This window comes from Platalea leucorodia (assembly GCF_965183815.1).
Source record: "Platalea leucorodia genome assembly, chromosome: 4".
In the NCBI taxonomy this organism is placed as follows: Eukaryota; Metazoa; Chordata; class Aves; order Pelecaniformes; family Threskiornithidae; genus Platalea; species Platalea leucorodia.
Window position 1 is genome coordinate 12351926 of NC_138826.1, and position 20543 is coordinate 12372468.

Sequence of the window (20543 nt, forward strand, 5' to 3'; positions counted from 1 at the left end):
CAATAACACAATGACATCAGCTCCACCATTCACATGGTAGAAACACCGGTGTAAAAGAGTCCTGAAAGCCTATCCCAGCCCCTCAGAGCCAGCTCATGCACAAAGAAACTGAATCTTAGCCTGATCCATCTCAATGCAGGGGAAAGGAAAAGAAAAAAAAAAAAAGAAAAAAGAGCATGGACAGTTCATTTCCATTTGTTTTTCAAATTCACTATTGCGCCCAGTTTGAAAGGGGTGGGGGAGAGGAGTCTGTAATCAGGCAATTATGTCAGTGACAAGCAAGGATGATTAAGGGTGGAAGGGTCAGGGGTTTTGCTGATGAACTGTCAGCGCAGGGGAGTGTTCACTAGCCGTGCTGTAGCTGTGAGCTCCTTACTGTTTCTATTATAAATCTCTTTACAAAGGGTCCATCATTCTGTCTCAAGAACAGCCACAGGGCTGCATATGACCAGCAAGGGCCTTGAAGAACACGTGTTTTTCATTAAATATTAACAACTGGACGGGTGGGGAAAGGGTAATCATAATCCAAAAATCAAACTGAAAAAATAGTAATCACGTCAATCTCATCTTTTACTTCTCAGCTTGCTCTAGGGCAAGCCCGCTGACATTAAACCCATATGACTGACATGGGGGAATTTCTTCTACCTGGAAGCCCATTTTCAACGCAGAGCTTGATCAACAGGAGTTGTGTGCACCTACTACAGGCGTTTGCCCAATGTCCCATGATGACCTGTAGAGCCAGCAATGAAAAAGCATTGCTGGTTCACACTGGCACTATAGTTCACGTCATCCCACGGGAGACTGGACACTGCCTTCTTGCAGCCAGAGAAAGGAAGAGGCGGAGGATCTTGTGGTTAAAGACATTCTGGGTTTTGAACCCATTTTTAGCTATGCCACAGATTTGCTCAACAGCCACAGAGGCAAGTCACCGAGTCAGAGCTGTCAGAGCACAGCCATCAAGCTGCAGCACAGAGCAGCACGCCTCTCTTCACGGCGCGAGTACGAGCACCAGCCATACACTTCACCTACGCAATCAGCCCAAGTTATAAATGCAGCTCGAGCAGAGCTAAAGATGTGTGCACAGATCTGGGGGCTGAGGTTCCACCTAACAAGGGACTTGCTACATAGCACCTGCTACAGGTAGGGACTGCAGACTCCCCGCTGCCTTGCTGGGCAAGGGCAGCTCCCAGCCCATGCTGAAAACGGAATTATTTGTGCAACAGAAAACAAAAAGTTTGGGGAATCAACATCTAACCAGTGTCAAACGTATCACAGTCCCCTCCTAAATGCAGAGAGAAATGGATGACACATCTACAGCCTGACCTTTGGGCTGAGTCTCAGCACTGGAGGTTTTACCAGGAACCGGGGAAGGCGCTGCACCAGGAACTGCGATTCCTGGAACCAGCCATCAGCTTCGGGCAGAAGCAAGCACCAGCTGGATTGCTGAGACAGCGGTTAAAAGGATGGCACTGATCTGCCACGTCAAAAACTAGGTTATGTGCAGACTCGATGAGATCAACCGTGTTAAGCACCTGAAAGCTATACGCAAAGATCCACCCAGGTAATAAAACCCTGGACACTGAAACACTTCCCGTTGTGCCCCAGGACCGTGGTGGATCGAAGGTTACCATGCCCTGCAGGCCCTGACAAGGGCAGGGAGAAGACAAAGCAGTCAGAGGGTCTGTCCTCGTGAGGACACTGGAAAAGCTGGCATAAAGTTACCTCCCCAGCATGTTTGGCCCCAAAGGGGACATTCCCCCAGTTCTGGATCCCCACATTGGCTCCCAAAGCCCAGAAGATTGGCCCAGGCTCACGCAGACAGTTTTCCGAGAAGCCACTCCTGCCAGTGGCTCTGCTGGCCGGTCGCCAAAGGCCGTGGGCTGCAGCAGGGGCGATGGCCTCTGCCGGCACACCAGGCATCAGGAGGGGACACCTGCCTGCGACACAGGGTGCCAGCGCGAGCCGATAAGCTCACGACGGCACACGGCGCGGCTCGGGCAGCGAGCATGCTGCAGGGGCAGGTGGCGTTGGCCGAGCTGAGGCAGATTTGGAAGGGGTTTGACCAAAGCAATCACTTCTGTGCTGCCGTTCGATTTTCCCCTTATTTTGCACTCAGAGCTGAGACACACTGAGTTTTGATGCCAGTGCAAACGTAAGTGCATTGTATCTCCAACCACAGCCTAACCGAGGGAAACGTGCAAGGCTTTTACCTTAGCATACAGCAGTGGGCCAGCCTCGGCGTGCAGGCTGGTGCAGACCGGGGACAGCCAGGCCCTTCAGCCCCAGCAGTCGCCTCCCGCTGCTGGGGACGACGCTGGCAGAGCTGCTCGGGAGCTCCCTGGCCCAGCACAGCTGGGATAGCAAAGAGCAACCAAGCCGACAAACCATCCTGGCACACGAGCGTGTTGCTTTCCTTCAGAGAGATCAAATCAAAGAGCTTCCCCAGCTCTCTCCCCTCCACAGTGTTCAATACCTTGCCTTTTTACTTTTAAAATCTAACCTGGTCACAATCCCTGACCTCTCTCAACTTCCAACAACCCCAAGCAGACCAGGAGGGGTTCTTAAACCACAGAGCACACAGGCAGGTCTGACACACTGATGAGTGGCTTCAGTAAAACCCAGAAATAAAACTCCAGAGCTCAAAAGCATCACAGCAAACTAGCTAAAAGAGCATTTCAGAGAGAAAGCAATCACAAACCTATTAGTCTTTCTTATCAAGTCCTGGAGCTGTACCTGGACAGCTGTAATCCCACGGGTCAGCCATGACATGAATGTCTTTTCCCCTTGTTTACCTGGACTCTGCTGCAACGTGGCTTTGACAACGCTGCAGGCTCTTGTATTCAATGAAAATACCAGCATTGTGCAGGCTCCAGACAGAGCCAGACGGCTTTCCATGTAAACCATGGATTATGCCAATATTTGACGCATCTGCCAATATCTGGAAAAACAAGTCTAAATGCCCATATTGTTATATAACAGAGAAACAACTCGGGCTTGGCGCGAAGGGCTGCTGCCTCTCACTGCCTTGATCCCGGGGAAGACAGAGGATGACAGAAGGAGAGTTCCAGTTTCAGCTGAGGCTGAAGCCTTTGCACGCTAGCTGCAGGGGAGACAGGAGAAGCTGGAGCCCTTTCTCCTGCCTAAGTGGCCTTGGAAAACATCAGGCTCTCACAGCAGCATCCTGAGCACACGGTAGGTGCTGTATGTGCTGAAGAAGGAATCCATGGAGGATTTGAAAGGAGCAGGCTCTCCTCTTTCCCAGGGGATCAGCCTGGTGCCCCCCTCCTGCTCAGCCTGATAAGCAGGAAGACTCCTGTTTGAGATTCCCATGTGGGGCATCAGGGTCGCCAGAAAAGCAGCAAAGCACCCGAGAGGCTTTGGAAAACCAGAGCCTAGCATGCACCTCTTTGTCCCAAAGAGCTGAGGACAACCTTTTATCCTGTTCCACCTGGCAACTCTGGCTAGGACAGAGCCCCTCTGCTGCTTCTGCTTCCTCCCTGTGCAGTGCCAGGAGAAGCCTAGAAGCAAGTTCCTCTGGGATGTGGAGGGCAAGCAGAATGAGGATGCCCTCCCTTCTCTGCCAGGAGCTGCTGTGGAAAAAGGCATGCCAGTCTCTAAGCAGATGGGCCAGGAGACTGAAGCAGAAGAGGGGCAAGCAAGGCCAGCAGCCCCATAGCCTCCCAGCTGATCCACAACAAGCTATAGGTGGCTGCATGGGGAAGAAGGGGGTGCTGGCCCCTGAAACGGCAGCCCCACTGACAGGGGCACGTGCTGTTCTCCCCCCTTTCACTTTGTGCCTGTGCGAGAGCTTCTGACTGTATTTGGATTAGCTACTCCTACCCCCGCAGCTCCCCTCCGAGCCTGAGCCCCCAAGCCCTCTGTCCTGAGCCTCTATCAGAGAGGAGCCTGGCCCTTGCTCCATGCAGCCCCTCCTTGCACTTGGCTCTGCCTGGCTGCAGAGGGCTGTAATTTCACAGCCTGCTCTCCTCTCCGGCTCCCAATGACATCATCCACTCTGATTATATAAAGCACAGCGAGGAAGCCTTTATTTATGCGTGCTTTTTGCTCATAGCTTCAGCTGTCTCACTGTACAACACGCACCCAAATCCCACTGCAGGAACTGGGCTCCCTTTTGCACTGCAGTGCAGAAAAAGGTGTGGGTGCAAAAAAAATTCCCCATTTCCTTCCCCCACTCCCCTGAGGACATTTTTGAGGGGTTTGTGTAGGAATCAACCTACTCCATCACTCTGCACCACAGCAAGCTGGGCACAAAGCCACCAGCCTCTTCCCTGCCTGAGGAGTCCCAAGAGAGCTGAGGGATCTGGGGTGGTGGCTCCAAGCCTTGCGTCTGCTGGTCACTAAGGGGCTACACAGGGGCTAGAAACCTACCTACCTTCAACACCCGAGGAGCCCCCTGCGAAGGCCAGCCCAGGGCTGGAAGGCCACCAGCAGTTTCCCTCCCTGGGTCCTGGTGGGCTCAGCCAAACCCTTGTGCACCCCTGGCCGAGTGGGTGACCCCCCCCCTGCTCGGGCCCATCCTCCTCTTGCGAACGTTGCAGCCATGGCTGCGGGCACAACCGTCAGGCAGCCATCCCTGGATGTGAACATCCCTGGAAAGACTGCAGCTTCTTTGCTAGGACAAGTTTTGGGTTTGTGTGTTTTTTTTCCAGCTCTCACCATGGGCAGAAGCGATGGAAACTGAGACAAGAAACTTTCTCTGCTGAGGAGTCAGTCGGTCAAATACACGTGCACACTCAGCTCTGAAGCAGCAGGTTTACCAGATTCAGCACTGTCCCCTAGTCAGACACTGCTGAATCAAGGCCTGAACATCTGCAAAACACACAGACAGACAGACACACACACTCTTCCCATCTTTAAAAGATCAAGCCTCCCTCCCAGCAGGAAATGACCAACTCGCCTCCAGCAGCATTTCAAAATGCTGAATTCTGATTTTTGTATGTTGAAAGAAGGGAGCATCTGAGGGGAAAGAAAAGCATTTCCCAGATATTTTTGTACTATGCTTGCAGGTCTATAGGGCTTGAATTCAACAGCGGATTTAAGCATGTGCTTAACATTAGGAATATGCTCAAGTTCCAATGAGGCTAAATCAGACACTTGATCTCCAAGAGATGTTAAAAAAACAGAACCAAACCAAACAAGAACCACCAAAAGAACCAGCAGAAGGAAGACCCTAGCATGGAAAAGGACATTATCATCCTTCCCCTCTGCCTTCCTCCTCTTCCCTCTACACCGTTTCAAAGTCGAGTCTAATTTAACCCTGAAATTAGAAACTTTGTTTGGATTTCGGAGCTAAGAGATTGCTTAAAAAAAATCAGGAGGGATCACTGGTTAAAGAAAGCAATTCCTGGAGAAATGCAAGTGACCCCACATCAATAATTCATTGGATGAGAATGATTTTGAGATAAAAGTAATGAGAAACACATGCAAAAACCACAGGGCAGGGAAAACAGGGAGAAATATGGTTTCTTTCTAAAAGCAATTCACAGGTCAGAGACGTGCTTATCTCTAACAGCCTCATACGACGCGGTGTTTTTTTCCTTACTCTTGTCTCTAACCCCCAGCCCAGCCCTCTCTGCAACGGTATCTATCTACCCCCTGCTTTACTGAACGCGCGTCTTCGGCGACGGAAGAGGCTTTGCCAAGCACCTGGATGGGGAACGGCGAGGCAGGCGGGCGCTGGGGGCGAGCCCGTGCCTTCTCTGCTGCAGAGCGTTATGCAATTGCTGCGAGCCCTCCAGCCACGCGCAATGAAGCTGCGGTGGCGCCCAGCCAGCCTGCAATAAACACACTCGCACCCGCTCACCCCAATTCCACAGGACACCAGAGACGAGACACATGTTGTAGAAGGAAATCTGGCTCAGAAATATGCAGTTAAAAGTTAATATTCTCCACCTGAGCTGTGAAATCATTCAGAACAAGCCTTGCTTTCTGATTTTAAATCAGGTCTCTTCTCACGATTATTTATTTTCCTGCATTTGCTCCCAGTTGAAGGAGATACTTGCTCATCTGCCTCTTTGTTTCCAGTCAATTTCTACCGATGGCTCCCTGGCATGTAGGAGTATTTGTATTCCAAATGCTAATAAAATGTACCATGAAAAAGTAATTGAAGAGAAAAAAAAAAAGCGTTTAGATCTTTGCATTTTTTTAAGCCTTTCTATCGTTTAAAATAAACAAAGAAATGAAAATTTGGGACCGACAATAAAAAGACTTGACAACGTATTATGAATAGGAATTTAAAGGAACAAAACAGTTCTACGGGCAACGTTTCCAGCCTGATCTTAACCATAGCAGATCTGTCTGCAAAAGTTAAAGATGAACACGCACCCAACTGTATTCTCAAATCAAGGGCAGATGAAAAACAAACCACAAATGAAGTGACTCATGATTAAACAATAGTAAGAACAATAATAGTAATAAAAACAAAAAAACCAAGGCAATGCAGCTTTTCAAAGTCACACAAATCAATGCACTTCTGCCTGGTCTCAAGCTGCATAACAGGGAGGTAACTGGTGGTACAGCGCTCAGGAAAGCAGCATCCTGATTCAAGCCCATAAGCAGAAATGAAATACAAACAGCAGGGTACTGATGCACTCTGCAACAGCAGCGTGTTGTCCAAAGGCCACCTCAGTCACAAAACCAAGGCAAGGTACACTCAGAAAGGAAGCATCTCACCAAACAACTGAAATACTTGGAAAAAATGGCCAGTTTTGTAGCACACAAACCCCTCTGCACATAGAACAGAAGCTACAAGCCTTAAGGTAAGCATAAAGCAAGGATTTTAACTTGAAATACACTGCCCACACTCTGCATTGTAAACCTTGAAAGAGGCTGTCCTACAAACCCTGCCCTGACTGTCCCCAAGCGCTGCACGGCCTTCCACCGCAGAGTCAACATATGGCCAAGCGCACCCCCACGGGCACACAGAAATTATTTCTACCCCCAACTCTCCTAGATGGGAAGACTCATCACCGGTTTCAACTTTGGAAGAGCTTCAGGCTCTTGGCAAACAGAAGCTGCAAGACCAGCAAACCTCGTGCCAAGTCGTCTGCTGCCACCACTGGTCAGTTCCAACATGGGTCTTTCTAAGCTGCCAGTGCAGGAGGGAGCCGTGCTCTCCCCAGCTCTCTCTGTCACACAACTGTCAAGGTCTCTCCCTTTCCCGAGATCCCTCTAAGTATAAAATGGAATGTTATTGAGAGGACTTTCCTAATTTCATGACGATTTTGGAAGCAAACAAATTCCGTCAAGGCTTTCCAAAATCAAAAAAGAGGAACGGAAGGGAAATCAAGCAGTCTCCAACCCCTTGGTGAAACATGGGGGATCTGGCTGAAAGATCTGGCTGTCCTGCAGGACGGGTGTCTCCTGGGCTGCAATATGGAGAGATAATAGACACTTTTGGCTATATCTCCTAAAGGTTGCTCAGTCTGTCCCCACTGTGCAGACATTCAGTGTAAATCATGTCCAGTGGGTGCAGGGGTTGGCCTACAAACACCTTGAGTTACGTAGACACATGGGAGAGTTCCCACTTCCCGGATTTAAGGCCACAGTACTGCAGACACGGCTGTGAACAGGACAATTCTGGAAGACTCGGGGGTCCTACTCTCATCTCAGAAAGCACTTCAGGGAGTAGGACTGCTCTCATCTCACACTGAGTCTCTATTACCTTCCTTGTCACTCTGACCAGCACGGCAAAGGCTGGACCGTTTGCTCCAGTCTGTTATCACTAGCCTTCATCCTTCGTCTTGCTCAGGTTTTTATTTCTATCCTCCTCTCCGACACTGTATTGCGAACACTTTAGGAGAATACAGCTGCCCAATACACTGAGGTCTAAACAGGATCCTGTCACTGCACTCAGAAATCAAGCAGGTCCCAAACCATTAGACTAAAGCAACATTATGATTCTGAAGCTGGAGTGATATACCTGGGGCTATTTTTATTCACACAGTAACTTCTTGGCCTTTGGGTCCTTTTTGTTGTATATATTTAAGTTTTTCTCTTTGAATTAGAGGGCGAGAATGCAGAAGCTTCATTTAAATGTATAAAATAATAAAAAAGAGAGACCATCTGTAATCCCATGACTTCCAAAACTAGGATGCTTAAAGGAATGGCAAAAAAACATTTGAATACTGATGCTCACAGTAATAAAAATGATACCATTTTGGAAGGTGCCTCCTCCAGAACAACCTCACAGCTGTTCGGTAACGTGACTCTGCATCCTTTCCTAACCCCTTTGATCTTCAGAGGCACCAATGAGACAGGCTACTTCAACTCAGTAGAAAAAGATCAAATATAACAGCCTGTGCTTCACAATGAAAAGGTGATGAGAGCAGCAGAGGTGGCCATCTGCCCAGCAGAGGAACGGAGTCAATCAATGTCTGGCATTTTCTCTCACCCCTTCATCTTCATCCAGATCCAGCACTGAGCTCTGAGTGCCCGTTCATCAGTTTTTCTTCCCTCCTCCCCGCTCCTCTGTGGCTTTCTGCCTTTCTTTGAAAGCAATTTGGACAGTTGTTAAGAGATGTCAAATAGCAACAGATGCCCTGGAGTGGAGTCTATTATTATTTATCAAAGTTAATCCCCCCTAAAAATATATATTGAGGATCTATTATTGATCTTGGCAATTAGCCATAAAGTATTTTAATCCCTGGTGAATATAATTAACTGAAATTTACTGTAGCACAATACACAACGTTACCAGCTAAACCCATTTTAGGCTGAGCTGTGCTTCCAACAGCATGCTAAACCCTATAGCTATCACAGGCCATAAATGCTCTACATCACGTTCTCCGTCTGACCTAAAAACATAGCGTAGTTGCTGCCGATATGGTCACATCTAGATACCTCTTGCACAAGATCATTTGGCACCAACTTTTCAATCATCATGCTCACTGCCCACCACTCAGGTATTGCAGTTCTGCTACCCTGGCAATAAGATACGGTTACAATCCTGCCTTTGACTGTCAGGGAACATGCAAAGCAAGCCATAAACTTCACCGTGCAACCCAGGCCGGTTAATTATAAAGCCCCGACTAGCCCAGTCTAATAAAAACTCCATCTTTATTAAAAGGTGGTTAAAAATAGACCTGCTCTTTAAATAGCCAACAGTGTCCTGTGCCCTCGTTCTCACTAATACCATTATAATTATCCTTCTAGGGATACACAGTGTGCTTACAGCCGCAAAGTCTGGCGACGCTGCTCCAACCGCGCAGCATCCTCCTCCACGCCACCAACATGCCTGCAAAGCAGCTGTGCCATTCATCAGAAACCTGCCTCGCCGAAGAGGAGGCAGTAACCTGCTTTGCTGCGACCTACGGATTTTCAGCTTTACTGCTAGAATTAGGTCACCGGCAAAGATAGCCAAGATTTTCCAAACTCACCAGCTATTCTTGATTATTCTGTTCAGAGGCTTCCTTGCTAAGCACCATGCCTTTGAAAAGGAATGAGGCGTTATTTCAGGCTCCTGCAAGGTTTCTGCAGTCAGACACCGAGAATTAGGGATCCTCTTGCCCCATAATCCTTAACCGCCTCTAAAACTGCCAGGCAACGGGAAGAGCTCTCCAGTTCGGATCTACTACCATTGAGTCCTTGCAGCCTCTCAAGGAGAACTCAAAGATGGTGCACAACAGAAAAGAGATTAATTAGCAGGGATCTGCAGAGACCCTTGAAGGCCACCTGCCTGCACTGACACTGGAAGAACCCGAAATATTAGGCAGCCTCCCAGCAGGCAGCCGGAGAGTGCCCCTGGACCACTCAACTGGATACAGCGGAAAAGATACCCAGGGTCCACAGGGTGTCACAGCAGTAAAGGCATAGACAGTACCTCAGATCAGAGCCTCTGTTTCTTCGTAATGCTACTGAAAGAGACCCTGGACTTTGGTGCCTACTAAATACAGTCAGGTTTTAAACTAGTAACGCTACTAACCAGTCAAAAGCAGCAACCGCTTGCTTCGTAAGATGGACCATCAATGAAAGAGTAAAGGATGCCACCAACTTGTTATTTGGAAAAACGTATTTCCTGTTTTCAAAATAATGAGTGGGGAATATGCCGATATCAAGAATACATTCTGATCTGGTACTGTATGTTATTTTTGTCATTAACATAATTTTAAAGTTACACAGATAAACTGTTACTACTAAAAGATACTTTTACTGTTCATTAAGATAGGATAGAGTTTTTCCACCCCATACATTTCTTTTCTGAAGCAATATTCCAGTTTCCTCACCTCATGGAAGAAAATCATAATTCCTAATGAAAAAATATTCTAAGAATGTGACCATTTGGAATACTTGTTTACACAAAATCTTTTATGCCAGAAGGAAAGCATGTGCTCCTCATTTAGTACTCTCCACACTGTCAGAAATATTTAAGGAGTCATCAAATATCTACTGTACCTTTCAGGTACAGAGGGCATACATCTGGAACAGAGGAAGCAGTGCATGTAATTTCACCTTGTAAAATTACTTTAAATTTAACCTCAAACTTCCCAGGAAAAAGGAAATACCAGCCAAGGTCACTATTGGATGTATGTTTGGAAAAAAAAAAAACACTAGGAAGGAGAACTTAAGAGATCCTAGCACTATTTTTTCCTATTGGAAGTGGATTTTTGCACACAAAGAACACTAACACTGTATTTCAAAAGTCTAGGAGTTAGCTAACATTAAGGGACAGTTTTAACTCAAGTTAACTATATATGTTACTCAGCAGGGGAACCTGAACAGAGAAGCACAGCTCCCAGCACCGTCACAGCAGATGAGTCACGTCCTGATCTCAGACATATGGAGGTACCAGGAAAAAAAGAGATTTTGAAAGGAGGTACCAGATAGTGTGAAAACACACCTTGTTTCTGCTTAACTGGTGTGATGTGCTAATACAAACTCATTGCCAATACAGTTCTTCCAAAGAGGAGCAGGGGTTATCACCCAGAAAATTAAAACAATGTAAACTTCAGGGCAAAAAAAGACCACCAACAAAACAAACCCCCTGTCCTGCCCTTTCCTTTTAACTACCCTTGACACCTTCCTTGCATTTTCTTTCTCTCCTCTGGGCATGCGTGAAGGCCAAGAGATGTAAGACTGCTCAAACCTCAAACACAGAAAAAGCATGAAGCCGGCCACTTGGAAACCATTTCCTTGGGCAGGAAGCAAGACAAAATGTATCCATAAGACCTGAAAATTGCTCGACTTTTTTCAGCTCAACTACAAAACTCTTAACCCTTCCAACAGGGCTCAAAAAGTCATTATATTAAGCACAGGACATTCTACTCAGTGAACTCTTGATCAGCTGGAGAAGATCATTACAACCCCTGCCTGGGTCAGTAAGGACACAAATGGGTACAATTCTAATTCCTCCAAACCAAGAACAGCTGTAGTTGAGTAAACTAACATTTGTGGGAGGACTACCTCCGCTCGCTCTGTATTCTCCCAGCAGGAAAAGGGTTAGGATCCCACCTGGGAATAAACCAAACACTGAAAGGTTCATAGTTTGTTTTGGAAAGAAAAATAATAATAATAATAAAAAAAAAAAAAAAGGCGAGGACTTAGTCTTCTAGTTTGGTGGAAACTCGTTTCCATTTGCTCAACTATCAGGACAATATTAAGAAAACAACCACATGAGCTTACAGAAATACCTGCAGTGGCACTGCATTATAATAATCACAAACACACCCCTCCTCCCCTGTTATTTTGTAGTGCTTATGTCCTTCACAGAGACTCATGAATTTAGGCAAGATAAATCACTGCTTCATGGTCAGATATTTTCTATACAGTGTCCCACCCTGGGGTCACTCCTTGTTGGTTTCAAAAATCACTGGTGTTAAAAATAATAATTAAAAAACAAGAAAAAGAAAACAAAAAAAATTTTCACCACAAACCATTCACCAGGGGAGAGGCTGCAGTGGATCCCCTCGTCAAATGAGAGTCAAATGGCAAGCCAGAAGCACAGATTTCTTGACTTTCCCAGTGCTCTGCTAGCCAGGAGCTTGCAGAGTTTGCATACACTTTCAGGAAGGGTGAAGCAGCAACCAGAGCTGACATTTCAACTCTCCCCACAAGCAGGAAAGGGTTAGGCAGCAGGCAAGACCTTTAAGTGAGAGCCAGGAGACCTGTCTGCAGACAGCTTGCATGACCTCAGGTAAATCCCATGAGGAACTGAAGCACGCACCGCTCATCCACAAAATGGAGCTAATCCTAATGCCTTCACGGAGTACTGCACAGCTAAATCCACCCTTGGTTTTCAGGTGCTCATGCAGCTCAGCAATGACACTGGTATGTGAAGTGCCTAGAGAGCAGGACACTTGGGAAGCTAATTCATTCAGCTTTCCCTGCTAGTTAATAATGCCCAGAGTACAAGATCACCACGTTTCTCAAAATGGACCAATAACCCCTCACTGCTCTCCCCCATATGTGCAGTAAAAACTATCTGAGGTTCCTTCTGACCACTGTCCCAAGAAATTCCCAAGATGGAATTTCAGCAAAGTTCAAAGGAGTTTAGTTGGAATCAAGACCGCAAGATGAAGGCTGTATTGTTGACTTTGCAATCAAGCAGTCATAAAACTTTTTATTTCTTTAAAACATTTAGTTTCTCATGTTCTACTGTTAATCTGATATGTCCAAAAGATTACGATTTAGGACCCATAAAAAAAAAAAAAACAACACCAGAGTGGCTCAGACATTGATTAAAAAAAGCAAACATCTACATAGGACACTTCCCCCCCTTTCTGTTTTTTTAAACACATAGGTTACACTGGCTTATACAGTGGGTTTGTGTGGGGGATTGAAACATTTCACTCCGGGTGCTGGGATTCGAGAGTCACAGAACATCACCAGAACTGCAGCGGAGATTACAAGAGCTGGCAAGATTAATGATATTTTTCACTTTAAATAACAGAACAGTTCTAACAAATGTTCCTTTAAAAAGAAAAACCTTTAAGAAATTAATTCCGTTTGCTTTCCCTGGATGGCTGAGGGGAAGCGCAAGGCAGCGCTGTCTGCACAGACCTGAGAGCCAGCTTGGGGGGCTTACGGGAGTCCCCAACTTCTGCGCAACAGGTTTCCGCTCCAACTACTGCTAACCATTTACAACGTGCTCAACCCACAGTCTAACCCCCTTCCCACTCTGCTCTTTCCCCACCACATGTATTTTTCTCAGAGACAACTAAAAAAAAACCAAACCCACAAGTCAAAGAAACTCCAAGAGACACTCATGACTGCAGAGGGCCTTTGCATATTTTCCTGAAGTGTATGACACCAGATATAAGATTTCTCCTCCTTTGCAATCCCTTTGCTGAAACGCATCCCCATATGTGCTTTTTCCAGTGAACACCAAGCCTGTAAGCTGCCTTTCCAAGCGAAGAAAAGTTTAAAAGAGGTCACGCCACAGAGAACAGGCTCTGCGCATTTCCGAAGAGGGTCACATTACGTAGAATATCCACCGGAGACAAAGTGTTCCCATCCGGTTTCCCACTTCTTTTGGCATCAAAGTTGCTTTTCTGGGTAGGTGAAGTAGCAAACACATGCATTGGGAAAAGGAAAGATGGATATTCCCCCCCCTCCCCTCCCCCAATTTCCTTATCTCAGCCAGAATTCCTCGGCATACTTCTGGGGTCTAACAGAGTGATTCTTGCTATGAAAGCATTTGGGACTCTCCCCTTCACACACACAGAGGCACTCAACTTTGGACGGCTTTTCTTCTCCCCCAGCACAACACTGAAATAATTTTCTTCTTAGTTAGACATTAGAAAAAAACTTCCTAGCGGTAACAACAGTTAATCAGGGCAATAGGTTGCCCTGCCTCCCTGGGCAATCCTGCTGTCAAACGCTTTTAAGGCCATGCTAGATTGGCAACTGTCAGGAAAGGTTTAGACAGAGCTTGTCCTGCCTTGAGGCGAGGGGACAGACCAAATGAGCGCCGCAGGCCCCTCTCAGCCCATCTTTGAGAGCTTCACAAAACACCACCCAAGTCTGAAGAGTACAGTTTCTTGCCCTCCTTTAGGCACAGGGCCCAAGGCAGTGGCAGGGGCAGTGTGCTGAGTCTTTGGAAAGCAAAGGGGAATTTTGCCTCTCAGATATGACCCTGGTGACAGAGCGAGCGATCTGCTCCAGAGTGGCAGCTGTAGCTGCTGCGTGCAGCTGGAAAAGGGCAGTAATGCCACGTGTGTGGGAGCAGTAAAGCAAAGTAAAAGGGAGGATCCTGAGGCATCTGCAAGGCACAGCCTCACTACCAGAAGGAGACAATCCTCTGCCCTGCAGGTTGGCGAGGACAGGACAGGAGCAAAGCAAACAACAGGAGGGGCTGCAGGAAGAGGAACCCCCGCCCCAAGCTGCTCAAACCAGTTACACTCCAGTCACCCCAGTGAGCTTCTTTGTATGCAGTTATGCAGCTGCAAACATGGAAAAGAGCAGCCAGCTCTGAGGAGCACCAGGATCCAGTCTACGAGAAACACTGGAAACAAACACAGATCAAAGGGAAACACCAGGCTGTATACACAGCTGGGGCTGTCTTCCCCTATTAAAAAGAGACGGGCACGTAGATTTTAACTGCAAGCTCTTTGTGTGTGCTTGCACGTAACTGTGTGCATCTGTGCAAATGCAAGTACTCACCCCACATTTGGCCTCTTGACATTACCAACGTGCAGCTAATGAATGGTATTTTCCAAGCTGTGTGGAAGATTCCCATATGGCTGGGCGAAATCAGACTGGGCAACCCACAACTCAACCCACCCCAGGGAACAAGGCCAAATAGGTGGGAATGAAAGACATGGGAGATACAAATCAACTTCTTTTTAACCTCTGATTTCCACAATAAACCTGCTACACAGCTCCCCCTTTCAGAACAACTCATTTGAAGAATTTCACTGAGTTTCCAGAAGAGGCAGAACACTTCCCATTTAAGGGCTGGACTTTGGCCATGCGAATTTACAGTGAATTACCCCAAGCGTTCAACAGGTTGTGTCTTTAGAGTAACATTGGAAAGTCCCTCCTGGGAGGAAAATGTGGAGGAGACATCACCCAGAACTTCCTCAAGGCCTGGGATAGCTGGAGCAATCCCTCCTGCACAATCCAGCTCGGAGCAGAAAGAGCAGAGGAATGAACTGCGGTAGGAGATGGAAATGCCGGCAGCCGCCTGTTCTCAGGTCCTGAGACACTCTTGGCTGACCAGGCTCTTCTTCAAGGCTGGGGACAGCCACAGTGAGCTCCTCAGGGCTGATCTCACCTCTGAACCCTTCTGTTCTGTTTCTTTTCTCTCCCGGGCTGCTCACAGGGAGATCTACCCATACACAAATAAGCAGCAAAATCAAGCCTGGCATCAACTTCCTTTTCCTTTCCACATATCCCCCCGATAGGCGTGTGGCTTTGCCAGCTTTCATGCTTGTAAAAGGGTCTGTGCCCTTTCTCTGCAAACAAAGACACCTGCTTATTCACATGAAGAGTGGCATCTATCTAATGCCCTCCTCTCGCTGTTGCATTATTCGCTGTCCTGGACAGTAAGCTGTTTGGTGCAGGAACACTTGGCACCGCTCTCCAAATGACCAGGCACAACTACAGCGCTGTAGAGACAAGCAGCGGGAGCGACAAGTGCCCAAGTGAAGGAGCAAGTATTCATCTGAGAGTCATTAAGAGCTGTGCTCCTAAATGATTCAGATGCTTTTAGATATTCCACCCTAGCTCAGCAAACAGTCAACGCAGAGACAGCAGGCTGCACTTGACTTTACAAGCATGACTAAGTTTTGTGCAGCTGTTTACTACCTACCATGATAAAAACCACACCCTTATCATAGGAACTGTTATCAGTCTGGACCATGCGTGAACCCACTGATACCATTCACAGAGTCTATTTCTATGAAAGTAACACTGCATTTCAAGCTCACGTCCTGTTTCCACTGGAGGTTTCAATGCGTAAGCTTTTTTCTATCAATTTCTGTTATGTCTCCTTCTTTCCCTCAGCCCCTCCTGGGCAGAAACCCTTGCACGGGCAGTCACAAGATCACTATGCAACTGCTGCATCCCCTTTCCTGCCTCACCTTCTACAAACTGAACATGCTCATTTGCTAAATCTCCCATTCACAGCAATGCCTTCTTCATCGGCGGTTGAGCTAGATGATCTTTAAAGGTCCCTTCCGATCCAAACCATTCTATAATTTTGAGTCTTAAGGTAGTCTACTTAAACCCCGGGCAAAAAAATAAGAGCAAAAAGCATCCATCCTTTGCAGAAGCTTTTAATTTTTCCCTAAATAAGTCATGTTGCTTTATGAATGCACTCTCAAAGGTAAATAATTAACAGGCAAGAGGGACAGAAAATCTTATTACACAGCTAATGGGAAGTAATGCTCAGGCAGCAGTGTACACGTAAAGGATACCTTCAAAAGACAGACCTTAATTTTTTTTAATGGAACATCGGGCAGAAGACCTGACTCATCCCACTGCTCTGGGATCCAGGGATTCCTCTGCGTTCCTCCAGACTCGGACAAGTCCAAAACCTTTATATGAGATTCAGCCTGCACCTGACAGACTCAGGCACCACCTCTGAACAAGGGGATACTCCAATTTTGCAAAGGCACTGTGAGGATTTACCAAAGAGGAAACACAAAGAGCACTAGGCAGAGATGATCTGTATTTCTATGCAAATTCAAACTCCCAAGGCACATAGAAAGGCAGGCAGGTAGATGAGACCAACTACCGCTATGTTATGCCATGGCCCTGACTTAGCCCTGTCGACAATACCCAGTGGTTTCATGGGAAAAGAGTTCCTGACTCTTGCTTGCACATTGCCCATTTAATCATTTTATGGTTGTCACATGCGCTGGCTGGGAGGAAATCTGCCTGGTCTGTTTGCCCACAGCGATGCAAACTGCTCAGGGTGACCAGCACCGTTTGCAGCCAAGCAACAACCAAAGCCGCTGTGAGATGAAGCTCTTCGCTTTCATTTCCCAGGCAAGGCTATGAACGCCTGTTACACACTTGCGCTACCCACCACAGCGCCCAAAACAAAGGGCTAGACCATGCTGCGCTTAGTCCCACCAGCCACCCACAGCGGCAAAGGTACCTTCACTTTGTGCCCCTCTTCTGTTTTCAGATGGGAGAAGGTGCGAGGGCAGCAAGGCAGCGTCATGCAGCAACTCCTGGCCCTGGGCAACGCTGACAGGGAGAACACCGAGGGGGACACAGGGAGTGAGGATGACGTTTTGAAGGAAGCAGAGGTGGGAAAGGGGAAACTTTTGTGAAGGAGAGAAAAAGCAAGCAACCGGCTGGAGATGTGGATCAAAGAAGCAAAGGAGCAGGTTCATGCAAACTTATTCCTACGTGCCCATTACTCCAGGCACTGGATCCACGCGTGTTTCTGCTCCTCACCTGTTAAATGGGGGTGTCTGACTCTTCCCACCCTTCCTTGGCATATCATAAAGTTATAGGTTCTCAAAGTTGTGATACTTTGGTAAAAATGGGTCACATATATACAGAAAGGAGAATGAGAAAGTTTCTTACCTACATTTCCTATCCCATGCTGCATTTCCTTTGGTTATCACAAGCCTGCATGGGTTACGTTACTATAGTACCCTCAACACACGTACCAGATATAAATCAGCACACACAACTCCAGCTTCTGCCCCATGAGTACAAAGTCCTGAAACTTGTAGTTAACAGGTAATCTGTCTCAAAAATTATATTCTTATTACCTCATCTTCTCTAAGGCAGCAACTCCCCAAGTGGCTTTTAGCTAGTAATGTTTTCAGGCCCATGAGCAATATTAGTCACTTGAACAAGGAAAGTTGTTGCAACAATTTCTGGCTCTGGGTACTTCAACAAACAGCACCCCAGGAAAAAAAAAGACAAAAAAAAATCCTGCAAAGTCTCCAGAGATGCATTTGGGAGAGAGATGGGAAGTACAGAGCCCTGACACAGCTGAAAACTGAGCCAGGAAAGCTGAATGCTTGACTTCCTACCTGGGGCTGGATTCTTCCCTAGTCCAAGCTCCCTGATCACAGAGGGGATTTGAACAGTCTTTATTTTTTTCAGGACAGCCATAAACATACAGAACTGGAGAGCGGTCAGCCTGAGAGAAAACTGCAGCAACACACCCAAGTAGAAATTCGAGGATGAAAGTTTGGGAGGAGATTCAGGAACCAAAGCTGGCAATGACGCACTCCAAATCAGATACCATCTAAGTACATAGGACTGCTTTCATTACACATCCACAGCAGCTACCAGACCTCCTTCTGGCTCCCTGAAAGCAGTACATAACCAGTAACACACCATTTGATACCTCTTCTATTCACTGCTCTGGAAATCTTAAATATAGGATGCTGAATGCAAGAACACAGCCAGTAAGTGGGGAGACCTGACTGCAGAGCATGTTTCTTTCTAAGATGGGGGTTTCCTCTGAAGTCTCCCTTCTGGGAGGCAAGACGACGAAAGGATTCTCAGCATCCCGCCATTATGCCAAGGCCAAGCAGATCACGCTGACATTTCTTTCTGCACTATGGGAGGAAAACACATCATGAAGTGTCCCTAAAACACATCTTAGTTGAGAAGTGTTTTATGATAAATATCTCTTTCTGAAAACTGGCTTATAACAGTGATTTTGTTGTGCAACATTGTTGAAACAAAACCATTTTGCTTTGCAACAGTTTATCCAAAATAATAGTATTGTTCTTTTTCCTCTTCCTTCTCCAACTTCTATTAGATTCATAGGGGAGGTACAGAGATCTAGAAGCAGAAAGGCAGGCATGCCTTCATTCTTCACTGCATCACTTTGAATAAAATGTAAAAAAAAAAAAAATCACATTGAAACTAGAAATTCCAATATGAGCAGTACTGAAGGACTTCCAACAAAATGAGGATCATTTTGTTTCCTTCAAATTTTGGCATGGAGACTAACTGTCCCTTTTCAGCAGCTTTGCTCAGAGTTCAAAATGTTCTGCTGCCCAGCCAACATGAAACAAAGCCTTTGCAGACTTTCGATTGTGGGTGAATCGAAACGCTGCTTCTGCACAAGGAGGCACTCTGCACGAACAAGTGCGGTGGTCAGCAAAAGAGACCAGATCATAGTTTTACAGCATCTGACTGGTGAGTTCCCGAAGCAATGCAAAGAAATAACCACAACATAGCAAAGGCAGACTGACACTAAGCAACAACAGCTGACCCTGAATGTATCCAGAAAGAACATCTCTCCGATAGCCTTGCTCCACAAACTAGCGACTTCACTCTCTCCAAATTAAGCAAAATCAGGCACAGCAGTGTAATAGCTATCCAGATCTCCTAGAGGAACATGTTTCAGCTCTGCTGACAATTGTTAGTCCCAGCTGAAAATGCAGGCATCTGTCTTCCAAGCGACAGTCGAAGACAGCTAGCTACCTCCAGCTCTTATTCCACACTGGCCACGGAGACAGGAGGGTTTAGCTGCAGTTCCCACAAGGAGCAAGTTGGATCACTGCATGCTCTGACCTTTGGATTTGTCAAAGAAAGCTGCATGCTCAGCTGTGTTGGCCATGGTTTGACTGCTGCAGGGAACATAACAGGTTCCAAGTTTTATTAATGAGGAAAACAATATGTACTGTCAACGTTTGCTACATGAAGTTAACATGAAAACAAAGCCCACTCCAGAGAACAAATGAAATTTACTGGATTAGTTTCTTGTTCCAGCTGTCCCGATAAACAGCATTGAACTCAACACCACATTGATTAGTTGGTTCAAGACAAACACTGATCAGATTGCCTTGGCAAGTATAGATAGCACTACAAAAGCACAATCATCCATGTCTATTCAGAGTAGCAAGGATTCACTATACTTTCATTCCCCTTCCCTCTATCTTTCCCAGTCTAGACAGCATGTCTGCACTATTTAGCACCAGAACTATTTAAATGCCCTATGTTAAATGCTTTCCCCTCCTCCTTCTCTTGCATTTTGCTAATAGACACACTCAAGCCCCTGTCCTGGAGAAACAGAACCAAACTCTGTGATTTCTGTGGAGCCTCAGAAGGCCCCACATTTCACTGCAAGCTGACCCAGGTCATGGTTTTCTCCTTTATCTCATCTGCTACCTCAAATATGCAACCTAGCATAACAGTCAGCTCTGCGTGAGAAACCGTTTTGGAGAAACACTCCGCAATAAACAGTCTCTCACGTTAAAGAGAGAATGGGTGGGGAATCACAGAAGATAGATGGGGGATCCTGGTAAGAGTCAGAAAGGCTAAAAACGAGAGTACTTGATCATTGCTATGCGTCTGTCTTCTTCAGTTTGTTTCTGATCATCTCAAAAGATACCAGAGAGAAAGGATCTTACATCACTTCACTCCGTGCTTTTACACTCAACACAACTCTTCAACAACTTGGTTTAGAAGTAGTTTTGTCTCCTTTAGACTTTGTCCTTTTCCATTTTAAACACGGCATTTTTGCAAAGCCACAAATTCTGTGAGATCTTCAGAAAATTCTGATTTCAGTGATTCTCCCAAGGTCTCTTTCCCTCCTCAGATCTATCTTTTGTTTGAGCTAAATTATTGTTACCAGAAGAAAAATTTGCCCTAATAAC

At 46.5% G+C, this 20543-nt stretch overlaps 1 protein-coding gene across 6 annotated transcripts in view; it reads right to left on the reverse strand.

Annotated features, from left to right (window-relative positions):
* MXI1 (MAX interactor 1, dimerization protein) overlaps positions 1-20543 on the reverse strand; it is a 62826-nt gene that overhangs the window by 11001 nt on the left and 31282 nt on the right. The window lies entirely within an intron of this gene.